This window comes from Ochlerotatus camptorhynchus, unplaced genomic scaffold (assembly GCF_037179485.1).
Source record: "Ochlerotatus camptorhynchus isolate MF236.1 unplaced genomic scaffold, CSIRO-AGI_Acam_v1.1 ptg000521l, whole genome shotgun sequence".
NCBI classification, from domain to species: Eukaryota; Metazoa; Arthropoda; class Insecta; order Diptera; family Culicidae; genus Ochlerotatus; species Ochlerotatus camptorhynchus.
In genome coordinates this window covers 174,908-189,851 of record NW_027041005.1, presented here as the reverse complement: position 1 = coordinate 189,851, position 14,944 = coordinate 174,908, and the positions used below count along the sequence as shown (strand labels likewise).

At 35.7% G+C, this 14,944-nt stretch overlaps 1 protein-coding gene across 1 annotated transcript in view; it reads left to right on the top strand.

Moving 5' to 3' along the window:
- Window positions 1–14,944, top strand: part of ABCD (ATP binding cassette subfamily D) — a 51,337-nt gene that overhangs the window by 22,755 nt on the left and 13,638 nt on the right. The gene's annotated exons all lie outside the window — the stretch shown is intronic.

The window sequence follows — 14,944 nt, the reverse complement described above, 5'->3', positions numbered from 1 at the left end:
TTTTTTGTTTGACCTTTAAAATGGGGGAAATCTTATCACAATTAACTTTGCTGAAGATGTCAAATTGCCATATTGAATATTTCTTGAGATATTAGACGTTTTATGGCAGCTCTCTTGATTTCAGTTTTTTTTTTGGTTGTAACTTCCAGTGATCACTTTTTTACAGTGTACAAAGCTCAAGATAATTTTAGAAGCAATTTGTATACACAAGTTTTCTGAAGATAACATGCTTAAGTATTGTTTGATTCTAAAGTTATTATATATTTTAACAATGTTAAACCCTTTTCTGCTTTGATTAGTAGAAAACGGGATAGGCCGGACGATCATGCTGGTATCCATTTTGAAGCTTGAGACTTGTGTTAAAAAAAGGTAAAGAGTTATTCGTCCAACTCACCACATTTTAAAATATTATTCTTTTATATTGTATACACTAAGCTATTTAGTATTTAGTATTTACTTAGTAGTTTACTTAGTATTTATTTAGTAATTTCTAAGTCATACTAAATTCGACTGATCTAAGGGAGGCTCATGTTTATCAAATATACAAAAAAATTACCTGTCCAGAACTAAAAGTTCGTTGGAAAGTGAAATAGTTTTTAGAAAACATTAAATCATAGAAATTTACTGACTAGGCTATCTGAGGCTCCTTGGTCGTCATCTTGAATTCTTATCCACCATTCTGGATTGAAATCCTACATCTTTATTAACTCTCTCAGTATCAAGCCTGCAAACTACGCGTCAATTATGTGAACAAGCTCGTTTCTCGGACAAAGCAACGTAACACTTCATTGTGTATCTTCGTTCACGCATTTAACGGTTGAGTTGAATATTATCAGTTCCGCGAACTACTCGCCGCAGCGCTGGCATCGGATCACTTTGACGTTTATATACATTCTATAGATCTTTTATGCAATATTGTTTGCGAGTTATCGAGCAGGCTTGTTTTCCGCGAAAAGCTCGAGAGATGTCGTTACTGAGGTCCTATGTTTTGAGATACTATGTTTGTTTTCAAGAGAAACTTTTTCAAAGAATTACGTCGGTTTGTCTGTGGTTAAAGATCTGCCATCTTGGATTCCAGATTGGCATGTCCCGAATGTTACCAATCTATCTATCTAGAACTTTTCTCTTTCGTCAAGGCTCCAATGCGGAAGCTTTTCAGTGCCCAAATTAATATTAATCTTTATAGGGTTAACTACCCCATTTCCGGCCTATTAAGCACAACCTGCTCTTAGTCTTTCTTAATCTAGCGCAGTTTAGCACCAAAAGGAATATTTTATTACTGATGGCTTCCAAATGCATTTACCTTTCCGTATGTACCGTAAGATTTGATAAAGAGAAACCAATCGTTAAGATATTTTCAAAAGTCTAACACTGCTTCTTGACGCCAAACTCGGCCTACGGATTCTAAACTTGGCCTAACTCATTGAAACGCCATTGGAACGCCAATGAATTCACTTCGAACTATCGGATGAAGATAAAAATTGATTCGGTCGGAGCGCTTCTTTTGTTTTTGGGAATAATGGGTGCAAATCTTTATATCACGTGGTCTTATTGACCTCGTTCCGTAGCTTATTAATTAAAGTATCGTACCAAACGCATAATTGACTTGTGAACTCTGAAATTATGGATTTATTTGATGTTTTCTGCTCGATAGGCCCAAAATGGGCGATTAGGCCGAAGTAGTTCTCTACCCTACTAGAGTTAGTATCGAACTGTGAACGTGAATTGTGGATAGCAGAATTTGTTTTCAGAATTTCTGATCGTCTGTCCCAAATCCTAGCTGTCTGATCTTTAGTAGTAAGAATATTGACCACACATAGTATCTTAATAAAAAAAAAAACAGATACCAAGGAATCCGGAAAAATGAATACCGACTAAAACTCCATCCGCAAACAACGGTACCTCTCTGTAGTTGTGAATAATAACGGATTAGTTGAAGGTTCTGGCATAGGGCATCCAAGCATGTAACGATAAAGGCCACTACTGTGCTATTCCGATTTCAAACACCAAAGCATGGCTAAACGATACATCTAGATGATGAATGTGAATGGATTGAAATAAAGGAATATTTAGGCCCCGTAACGTGGGTAGATCACCTTTTCGTGGTACGTTACGGGATGTAAGATCTACCACCGATTCCTAGTCTTGTCTACTTCAGACTAGGGGAACAGGATTTTTCAGTAATCAAAGGAACACATCTTAGTCCTTGTTACTTTTTATGCCTTGTTGATAGTGACAAGTCCCCGGGTTGCCTTGACCGAGGATGATCTTGAAACAATGAAAAAATGAGTTAGTCTTCACCTATGTGATTCCAAATCTTCTATTCATTGTTCCCTAGTTTGAAGTGGTTAAGACTAGGGTTCTGATGCATGGTCATTATCGGTGTCATTGCTTGTTTTTGTTGCTAAGAGATCCAATTTTGATTGACAAAGGAGCGCGCCTTTGGAGGGTGTTCCAGCACTTCGAAGGGTATAAATAGCGGGACCTTTCAATTAGAGTCGGATCCTTGCGATAAATGCGAGAATGACAACTGTAAAAAAATCGAATGCTTCATCATTTCTCAATAGTGATGGAGTAATACGACATGCACTAAACTAAGGACACGGGATATACTACAATAGATCAAATTACTGGTCGCAGTGGTTTTATGTCCCGAACAGAGGAAAAAAAAAAGGAATATTTAAAATAAGCAGAAAAGCAAACAATTACTGTGTCAATTGAGGTGCCGTCCAAACCCAACATATTTTTAAATTTTCATAATGTTTATGGAAAACGGCAGGTTCCCCAATTATTTAGTCTAGAAGTTTGGTCTTAGAACCGTCATTTTTGTTTCAAACTAGAACGACTACAGAATTATTGGACCACTCTTTTTAAAAAAAAAAAAAGGTTTTATTTCTTATTCAATTATTACCATTGAGAAACTACTTTGATAGGTTTTAATGGTGCCTGCAGCACTCATTACACCTAAGGAACCGGTAATTGTAATTGTGATGAAAAGTTGTAAATTTCATTTGAATAGCGCTAATGCAATTTATGCTCCACCATGATTCATGCAAAGTATGTCTCGCCTCTATGCTTCGAAGCGCTAGTAAATTAAAACGTTTAGCGCGTCGGTTCATAACGAGTTCAAACATGCAAGGATTTTCGCAATAGCCCATACAGCAGCAGCAATAACTGCCTTACAAAAGCAATATGCCGTTTGCAATGGTTTTACCGACTAGGGCTCTAAGAACGGGCTCACGAGAGTACTTTGCCGGATAATGTTTGAAAATTGAAACCTTGCTGTCCATGGTAGCGCGTCGTGTCGAAAGGCTACGTCTTTTCTCGTTTCTTTTTTCTTTCGTCATTTTTGTCTTGTATGTAGGATAATTAATGGCTAGCTAGTGTCAACGTTCAGACCAGTTCTGCATAATGCTATGTACCGTAGATGTAATCTAACGCAAATACAAGTTTGTAATAAAACCATCATCCACGTTGCCATATGAAAAAGGGAGGGGCCAGTATGGCTGGCTTCAGTACGATAATTGCTGCCGTAGCTCGACCTTGATGTTCACATCTCAACTCTAAAGCTTAAACGTCAAAACGGAATAATGGTTAAGCCACTGCTGCCTTCGTCACATCATTCTCAACTTGCAGTCTAAGGTGCAATTTGTTTATCTGACGCCATTTCAGTTGCCCTGCGGATGAGCTTTTAGACCTAACCCTGAACCTGTGTCCAGTGTTTCACATGGGAAATACAAGACAATTGATATTAATTTATTTGAAAAATAATCAATTACGACATACCTACACACTTAGAAATAACTAATTTTACACGTGACGGAATCCATCTTTGACATAAAAGATGAGACGTAAACAAACATCTCATGTAATATTATGTGCTCCGAGACTGAAAAGTTCGTGGTTCGACGAAAAGTACGTTTGATTGAGCAATATTTTATGACTGTTATGATTCAAATTTATGTCAAAATTGACGCTCGTATATGTCACTCTCAGAGCACCTAAATTTACGTGAATTCTTCTAAATGTGTATATAGCCACCACGTTATTACCTCTCACCCCAGCAGGCCTGGGTTCAATCACAGTAGGCAAGGATCTTTGCGGGTTGAAAATGTTTTCGACTGGGAATAGTGATGCATAATAAACGCTAAAGAAGGAACGGATGCGGTGTGCTATAGGTTGTTTCGATGTTTGAATAAAGGTGGATTTCAACCTTTAATCAAAAAAATGTTACCCCACAAACAATGCCTTATCGCTAATATTACGCTTATCAAAGCAAGACATTAATCTTTTGTTATGTGGACATTGGAACTTTCAAGTAGTAAGTCAGTAATGGCAGGTGAGCTGTTTAAACGAATGTACCTTGATCATAAGCGATATCGGTTTTGCACAAGTCGTTGATAATCTGGTGATTCTTTTTTTAAATTATTTTAGATGCGTTATCTAATCTTAATACCAAGCAAAATATAGGGTAAATATTTCAATTATCGTTGTTGTTCAGTAGAAAGGCCACCTTTCAACCAAACAAGCCATTTTAAGCTTGTTACTGTTTCTATGCAGGAAAAAATGAACACGGATACTTCGTATGCTATGAGCAAATTTTATACTTCGTTTAAAGGTCATAGGTACTGAAACACGGCTCACCAAGGAACAGTGTAAGAGTTATGGCCACTTCTCAAGACAACTGATGTTCATAAAACTTATGTTTTATCTTTTCTCGTTTACCTATGGAATATCACAGGCAAATCAAGCTGTCTAGTCACGCCGTCATTGGCGGGACAAATTAACTCAAATAGTTCACGTAGGAATTTTGGGTCAAGTTTTGTAAATTAGTTTGCAATAAATTCACATTGATTTGTAAAGACGAATGATAGTTTTCTGTATAGAATATAAAACGGTGATAAATATAAACGACAAAAATGTACCGCCTCTTTACTCTGCAATTCAATGGATGTCCATCGTGAGGCTTTGCAAAGTTGTCTGCAGCATCTATTCATACCTTGGTTTTCCTTTCATTCCACGTAGTTGTAATGACTAGTGCAGTTGCATCACAGGCTGTGAAATGCAGTTTGCCTTAACTGATTGGCATGCTGGCACATTAATACAAGTTTGTCTTGCGCCCTACTGATCTTAAGAAAATGTACTACGTAATATGGCTATCTCCGTTTTGAGCTAGCAGTGTAGGAATTTTAATTTTGAAGGCACACGTTACCATTTACTTGTGTTAAATCAATCAGTAAATTATCATGGAAGGATAATTTATTTAATCATGTAGCAAGAATTTTGGCTCAAGAAAGGTGAAATAGTGTTGTCAATTTCATCCCTGTTAATCGATCTAACCAATTGTTGAAGAAAATAATCGAATATTTTGTAACCAACTACCTGGAAAGATACTATAATCTATTAATAAGGCTTGGCAGCACTTTCGAAAGCTTTTGCATCTAACTGGGCAAAAATTGACTACCAAAACTAGCTGTCATTTGTAAAGGTTTAAGGTGCAACCTTTCCGGGTTTATTTTAACAAATTAAAGGGTGGCAAATCAGTTTACAGTTTTTACAATCTATTGGAGATGAAATACAGTTAGATAAAGTGATATTCAGACATCAGATATGCCTATGTTCCCAACTTTGAGAATTCATAACTTTTAAACTACTGGACCGATTTTCGATATTTTTTCTGCAAATAAATGGTATTTAGAAGGGCTATCTAGAAAAAAAAAATGATGATCAAAGAAGTTTTAATATCCCGAAACACTTTTTAAAAACATGTTTTTTTTTAATATTAAGTCTTTTGTTTTGTCTCAAAACTACCTTCTACGATTATGAAGAAACTTTGTACGGTTGTTTGTTATTGCTCAAAATGCCATTTTACATATATGGTTCCCTAGTTTTGCACACGACTAACACTTGAAAAGGGCTTATGCAAAAATGATACGCATCAATAGAAAAAATATATCTCGTGAACGATTTGTTTGATCGAGATAGTGTCTTGGGCAAAGTTGCGGACAAGTATTGTGCCTTCCAAGAAAAAATAAGCACTGTAAAAAATTATATTCTTTTTACAAAAAAAAATCATAATTATCAAAAAAAAAAAATAAACTATTCAAATTGCATATTTTTTTATATAATTTTATTTTTATTTTTGTACCATGCGTCCCCATTGGTTAAAAGTGACTGAACTGCCATGGCTGCATTAATTAAAAATGATTGTTCTGAGGACATTATGGTTTGTTACACTTTTTCATTGAAGCTAAGACCATACCGAAAATTCAATTTTTAAAAAGCAAGGCACCCAGTACAAAAATAAGATGAGTGCGTTTGTACTGGGTGCCGAGATGAGTGCGGAGTTGAATTTCTTTACTACATACCATGGTAAAGTTCCATGTGATTCAAGGAGGGAAGTATTGAAACGGAATGCTGCAAAATCATGTTTACGAGGTCATCTAATAAATCTCTGAAATCAAATCATGCCAGATTCAAAAGTACACTACGACTTTTTTCAGAAACAGATTATAACAAATTTCGGGAATCGTAAAAATAATGAAAATTATAATATTGTAAAATGAATTATCTATGTTCCATTTCAATTGTTTCTTGGTGTTAAATTTTAATTTCCCCATATTGTCAGTCAATCTGTAACTAATTCCTAATAAAAATAAGAATAAAATGAAAATCGAACCTGCCGCCTTCGGCTTGGTAATACATATCATGACTTTACTGTCCGTCCAGTAGTTAAAAAGTTAAGAATTTACTAAGTTGGGTATATAGGCTAAAATGTTGATGTTTTGAACCTCCCTATCTCGAGAAGGTGTATTCTGAGGGCGAAATAAAAAATATCGAGTCGAAAATTGTTCGATCAAGAACAAACATACAAGGTTTGAGCAAAATCGTAGAAAATTGTTTTTTTTTTTTTCGGTTGTTCTATTTTCTATTGAATTGCTGTATATAGGGAAAATGGATGTAATGTCGGCCTTCATGCCCCTAATTTGGGCCCAAGCATAAATTCAGCAATCGACTTAATTTTCAATAGCGTCCAAATATATCCATTAGTACCGTCCCAATGACGTGTTAATCTAGATAATTGATAAATAGCAGATTCAACGGTTTCATCCTGGAGCAAAAACAGGAAGTTTGAGTTTTTTTGCTTTTCTTTCCTAAAAAAAAATCCCTTTAAATTAAAAAGGCAAAAAACTCTTATTTCCTGTATTCTCCCCAATACGAAACTATTTTCATAGAATTCCGCAGGTTGTTTACCTTCAGAAATAATATGAACGATATTTTTGTTTCGGTGAGTTTCGGAAATGCTACAAAATAAAATGTATTTTTTCGTCCAGTTTTTCCAGTGTCGGACGGAGGTCACGAAGATATCTTTTGATGTTTCGTGAATGTTTCCAGCTGCTGCTAGACCATTAGCTTGAAGCAGTAATCCATCTGGTGCCCCTTAATTTTACACAAGAAACACTTGTGTTTCATCCCGTCATATAAACTGTTCCTTTTCGGATCGAAGAAATTAATCGTGGATATAATCTTCTTCAGTGTTCACTCGGCTGTCAACAAAAGCAGGCCACTCTCGATGTGTGCTACGCGATCGTCTGTTTACTCGGCAGCAACCATTGTGTGGTCCTCCTCATTGTTCTTCATCAGTAGTTCTTTCGGTCGATGCGCCGTCGACTTTGGAAAGCAACCGTTTCGTGATGAGTGTGTGAGTGCTGACCACGTTTTGCGTCCATTGCTGCAATGGACGCGCTCTGACCCTCGTTGGCGTACAACAATTTGCCACACAATGAAACTACTGGAAGCGGCTCCAGTTCTGATTGAGGAGGCTTTTTGGATAGCGGAAGATAAAGTATTTATTGCGTTGTACCTTTTGACTATAGTTTTAAGATGTATTGTATAGTGACCAAGAATCCTCGGCTCTGTAAAGTTAATTCGGTTGAGCCTTATCAAATAAATTAATAAACAAAAAAAAAAAAAAAAAAAAAAACTTCTTCTCCACGTCCACATAACCGCCTTTCTCACCTGTGTGTATGTCAAGCACCCTGCTCAGCAGGAAATTTCAATAATCGTTTCCTTTTTTCCTTATCACTAACGCTAGATCGCAATCTGGGACCTCTGGTGGTAACTAGTACACTTACACGTATTAAAAGATGCCCCCCGCATGCAACATATGTACTGGCACTGTCTTACCTTCAGCATATCGGAAAACTAATTGCTCCTAGTTCTGCAGCAATGCATAATGCATTGATTTTCCCTATTTTAACTTTGTTAATACAGCTTTTTCCGCCGCAATCCGTACCGATTCCTTCCATCTGAGCGGGATTTGCCTCCAGTGCCTTTACAAAACTGGAAACTTTGTAAATAGTAGGCTTCGCACATTCATTTTGAAAGCTAATTCCAATCATATTGTAAAAATAGAGATGAAAGTCATTGAACGTACTGCAGTTAATGAACAAATCATACTGAAACTATCAATGATCACTTAATGAGCACTGAGAAGCACAAACAGTTTAAACAACAGCTGAGAGTGAATTGATAGAAAATAATGATACACTTAAATATTTTGTGTGTACCTACTACGTAAAATTCTACTCACGACAATACAGTCTTTTCTATTTTGAGCAACTGAAACGAGAATTGGTTATTTATTCTGATCAAACCAATTATAATAATAAAAAAATATCTAATAAATTCAATGAGCGAGGATATAGTTCATAACCAAACTCATTAAAATTTCTCTGCCAAATAAATAATAATGTTGAGTTTACTTTTAACTGTGGATGGACACAGCAGCAGTTGTGTCTCTCGATGTCGATAGCGCTATCAATAGTTTGTTTACTGAATCAGGTTCATTTTTTTGATGCGTACAATGTCTTTACTCACCACTCGGTCGTGTGTGGTTACTTTTTGTTTGTTTGTTTGTTTTCCGTCGATATTCTTTTCCGTACTGAGTACCAATGCTACCGACACCAGGGAGGCAAAGCTCCCACACCTGAACCCTACCTATCGACCCATCAAGTCATGAACCGGGGACCAACGGCTTTGGCGTGGTCAGAGATTTTATGTCTCAGAACATCCCGGCGGTGCCAACTGGGATTGAACCCAGACCTTTTGGGGTGAGAGGCAATCCCGCTTACCACTAAACCACCGGCGCCGCTAAATGCGAGTGGTTGCTGTTGTTGCAAAAATTGATGATGAGTGGTGGCGTTGAAGTGAAAAATTACAACAAATTCAGCTTTGGAAGTGGTGTTGGAAGACCGTCGTTATGCGAAATTATTAATGTCGCTAAGATGCTCCAGTCCAGATAGAAGCTATTCTTTGGTACAAACAACGTACATATTTACCTTTTTTGACAAAACCCAGGTAATCATGACGTTTGATTATTGAAAACAATATGAATGAAGAAAAGAGACCAACTGCTGTCATGATTACCTGAGGTTTGTCAAATAATGTAAATATTTACATCGATTGTATCGAAGAATATAGACCTTAGCTGAAGAGAAATCCCTGTTCATCAAATTCAAGTCCGTAGAATCGATGCTCCATACATTACTGCCCTGAGCCCTGAGCAATTAATTTTCCATTATGATGATGGAAAGTTGATCGAGGTACGCATGTCGCATGCGAGGCAATTTGTTCAATATGTGCGAGTATATGATCTGCCACCTGAAGTTCCCGAAAAAGATCTAGCGTTGGTGCTGGGAAAATACGACAAAGTTAAGCGAGTCGTCCATGAAAAATCCTAGCAAAGCTGGGTTGCGATGCTTACGCTGGAGTACGTGGAGCCAAAATCGCTGTATTTCCTCCACAGCAAAAAAATAATTTTGATATCACGTCAAAGTGGATGCACTACAATCATGTCGAAAGTATGGTGTAATATTACTTGCTAAAAAGGACAAAATTATCATTAATACAATGCATGAACTGACATTACGCTGCTTTTACTGCATTTGTTTATTTATGTGGTCATAAAAATTACATGAAATTTTCGACATGATTGTAGTGCATCCACTTTGATGTGATATCAAAATTATTTTTTTGCTGTGTGGATTACAATAAATGAAATTGCAAGCAAGTTTGGGACAATTTTCTATTGCTAGATATCCCCTGTTTATGATGTATTAAGACACTTCCCGAATAAAAATTTAGCATACAAAAACAATATAACCTATTGTTACAATAAAACATAATCTATTGTAGCAACAATAAATGTTATTGTCAAAAACAATAAAAATAAAATAGAACTTATTGTAATGTACAACATAATCTATTGTTAATGAGACATTAACTCAATAAACTCAAACATAGACCCATCATTATTATTCATTGAAAGCAATCTCTGTATTAATCGGCTTCATAAAGTTTTACAAACATTTCAGTCTGTGCAAATACACGATTTGGAAAAAAATAGCTCGCATAAAAATAACAAAATATAAAAAAAAAAAACAACCGACGACCATATAACAGAATCTGCTCACGAGGTGAATCATTTTTAATTCTGTATACTTTTTAATGCAAATTTGTATTGGAATCGTACAATCCCTCGGGTGTACATAGGTTCCATAACTCAAGGCTCTTACAGAGTTTTAATGATTTTTCAGTTTATTCGTAGCTAGAACAATTTTTCAGAAGAGTGTTGAAATAAAGTTCGATTCAATAATGGGACAAAAGTCCACAAACTTATTTACAGTTCTTGAGAAGTTTTACTACTACAAATCTTTAAATGCTCCATAATGGTTAAAGGACATAAAGAAACCACATGTTTGTGAACAGATATGATCAATATTTAACAAACAACGAAATCTATTCGAAAATATTGGTTCTCTATAATAAATTCAACAGTTTCACCAGCAATGGAGAGATAGTGGAGCATATATTTAGTAAACCATAATTTTTCAAAGACCAGTATAGTAAAATTGTTGCAACCAAACGAATGCAAATCTAAGAAGAATAGTTTGGCACTAATTTTTAATTTATTGCATTGTAGGTTGTCATAGATTTAAATATTATTGTGCTGCATAGTATATTTATTTTTATTGAAGCAAAATGTAAAAATACAATCCTTATCCTCCCGTAATAACAAGGTCATGATCACAGCCATCATCATTATGCTTCCTTTTTGTACCTTGTTATGTGCCACTGACTCGACCTGATCTGACCTGACCTTAACTTTTCTTTTCCTTGTTTATCACCGTTTTCCTGTCGGACCAAAGTTCATTCGCATATGTTGCATGTAAATACGTATCGGTGATGGGCCGAAAGTACATATGTATAGCAACAACAACAATAATTGAACACAACATCTTTCCGTGTGTACCAAGTTCAAGCATGCTGCTCTGCCATAATAAACTGACTGGCCAGTGATGGTGAATATGCCTCGTTCAGTCACTACAACTGCATCGAGATGTGGGTCATTGTCAAAAGTACTTGTACCTCTCCTTTACCGATATTTTTTTCTACCCATAAATGCAAAAGTTTATTTTCGACTGTCTTTTGCCGTGCCTGAACTTTCAGTATGATTTGCTCAAGGAGACATTAATCGAAGCCGTACCAGTTGGTGAATATGTATGGGTATAGCAGTACAGCAACGGTGGATCAAATTAGAGAATTCTTCTTCTTTGGCTATTACATCCCAACTGGAACTTCATGCCTACCCTTGATATTATATTCTTTGAGTACCTCAACAGAGTTGATAAGTGATTGTTTTCATAGCCTTCACCTTTTTGCTCGTATAATTGAATGGCAAAAACAATAATAGTCTATGTCAAGGGTAGTCGAGAAACTTTACAACTCGGGTAATTTCTTAACCGGGAATCGAACCTACTAACTCCAGCATGGTCTTGCTGTGCTTGTACTGATTGAGTTAAGAAAGACCCCTCAAATTTAGAGAATTATTAACTGCAATTAGCGAGAAACCTGTGAGGCTTGACCGTGAAATCTCACAGACTCTCGAAATTTTCTTGACCGCGCACTGGGTTCGTAAACAAATAGCCTCTTTGTAGATAGTTGGCAAACAATTTTTGGACAATCCGAAGTCATACACAAACAGTTTGTAATTAGTAGTATTAACCGAACAATACTCTACAAATTGAGATTTGTGTCAGTTGGTGAAACTCAAAATGACCTTATTTTCTTAATCCATGTATGTACAATCGGTACTTTATAAGTGGGAGTAAATGAAAACAAAGTTTAATGTTCTCTTATTCTCTATTAAAACACAATCATGTAACTGGTTATCTTTCCAGAAGTTCGTATTCAGTATCCGATACTCTATTAAGCATCATATATTTACTACTCACCAGATACGATTAGCTAAGCTTTCTAAAGATGGCAAATTGAATATATAAAGAATTTGAAAGCATGTTGAAAGAGTTGCCATTACTAGTGGGACTCAAAGGACTTGAAGAAAGTAATTTGGATCCAAATCCTGTCAATTTAGTTTTAAGTAGATAACTATAGAATAATATTTGTGAACAACCTAACAATCACTATTATCCTAAGAAGAAGACAAAATACATTGCACCGAAACGATGCGAACTAGTAACTCTTTGTTTTCCTTATTATGCGACTGAACCAAGCCAAGAAATTAGATTAAAATTACTGTGAACTTATGTATTAAGAATAAAAGTTTAATTATAATCTTTGAAGCTTTCAAAGCAATGCGATAATCCTGTAATTTCGTGGATAATTAAACATATTTCCACCCAAAGTATGATTTTGGTATTTCCGATAATGTTGCATATTATTTTGTTTCATATCCCAATAAATAAATAGTAGACGGAAATAACTCTTTGAGCTCTAAACAAAAATAAAGTTTTCCAATATTAGATAATTAAATTTGTTGTATCATCTTCGGAAATTTTCATCCCTTTTCTGATGCTTTGATCTCATTGGAATGGATTAGTATTAGTTTCCTTTACTTATGAATTAATTGGTCATGTCACATAGGGATTTGATTGATAAATTATTTTATGGTTATTGATTTCATGTCAAGTTGAGATAAACCGTTTTAGCAAGTTATAACTGATTTATTTTTTCTTTCATATTATTCTATAACAGCATATAAAAATATCAGGATATGTCATCCATGGTATTGCAACACTTAGTGGAGATTTTGATAAAAAAAAATTATCCGGATTTTTCGATGCTAATACAGAACCATGTGGCGTGACTTTTCATGGTTGATGAACGTGACCTGGGATAATACGCGTCCCGCGGTATTATGACCAACAGTAGACACTGTATGTAGATGATTTTCATTTTAATGAGGAACTTCATCGAGCCTCGAAAATGCTTCTTTTAATAGCTAGGGGAACTGAGGGTAAAATGAAAACCATAGGCAATTTAACCGTTTTCCCTTTTATAAACCAACGGTTGAACGTATCGCATAAAGTAAAGCTTCCATGCATATTCTTGACACAAGACAATAGTAATGAATCAAAAACAACACTTTTTCCTGATGAATGTGGCGTCTTAGTGGAATACCTGTATAATGAAAGAGATTATTAGTTTCCATATAATTCTACTACCTTATTTGCTTATCCTTGACAGATTTGCATATTTCGTGTACAAAATGCAGACTTCTTCAGTGTCTTGTACCATTAGTCTTGTACTAATACTAAAAGGATCATGCAGGTTAGGTTTTCTTTATTAAGGAGGCATTCAGCCTGGGGCTGGTTCGCCTCCAGTACAAAGGATCATGCAATTATTTACGTACTAGGAGCTATTGTCGCATAGACGATCTCTGCCGTGAGATGACAACGTGAATTGTTCAGGGTATAGGTATTTTTGTTTAACCCAGTTGCATTTTTGGCACACTGTGCTACCGTATGTGCGATGGAAATGGGTTTTAAGTCAAAACACAATCTTAACATTTTAATTTTGTCGAGACTGAAAAGCCTTTTCTAAATCACATCAACTTTCAGTCAAACAGTACCAAATAAGCATTATCCATATCCGTAAGCCTAACATATTATGCATAACATTTTACTACACCCCAATCAATTGATTCCAAATTAGGTCCTGATTATTCTCCAAAATTTGAGCTCATTTGGATGTGAACTTGTACTGCATTGGCACTTGAATTTTATATAGGAAATACTAAAAAGTTTTTGACTTCTGCACTTCTGTAAAATTAGCTGAAGACACTTTTTTATTGAACTATTTATTCTGACGATCATTTAAAAAGTGGTCTGCAGGAAAGTTTTAGCTGGGGAAATATCATATAAGTGCATATTGTTAACATTTGCGTATATCATTATGGCGAAGGGCTAGGATGATCAGCACAAATGTTAATTTTTCTTATATTAATTCCCATATAATTTTCAAAGGGTCAGTGCAGTACGAGTTTGTATGTAAATGAGATCAAATTTTCGGAGAGTGTCAATCAGTTGACTGGGGTGGAGCAAAATCGATACATTGAACTACCATAATGTACATAGTTCTCATTAAGTATATCCTTCGTTTGTTGATGTTTATATGATAATCATGGTCAACTTTCAGTTAGAGCAAATCTTTGCAGTATTATAAAACTCTTGATGGAGGATGGGATTCGAACCATCTTGAGGTTTGCTCTTCCTACGATTTGCTATATGAACAGTTGCGTTATTTTTACGGCTTGCGGGAGGTACAGTATTTAAAAATGATTAATACCTAATCACTTGACTCGCAAAACCTTTAAATGTTTGAATCTGCAATTCATGTTTTTATTTAACACAACGATGAAGATTAGGTACATTTTTGCCACCTTGAGATACCTATTTTCCAATCACCACATATAATTGCTGCGTAATGAGACTTCAATCAATCTTCCATCGTCACTCACACCGAATCATGCTATGTTTTGCAGGTTGTCTATGCAGACCATTGTTTCTGCTAGCCAATCTTCTTACTGACGTAGACATTGCGCGTAATGTATGTGAACTACGCGACTTTACGTTTATTCATT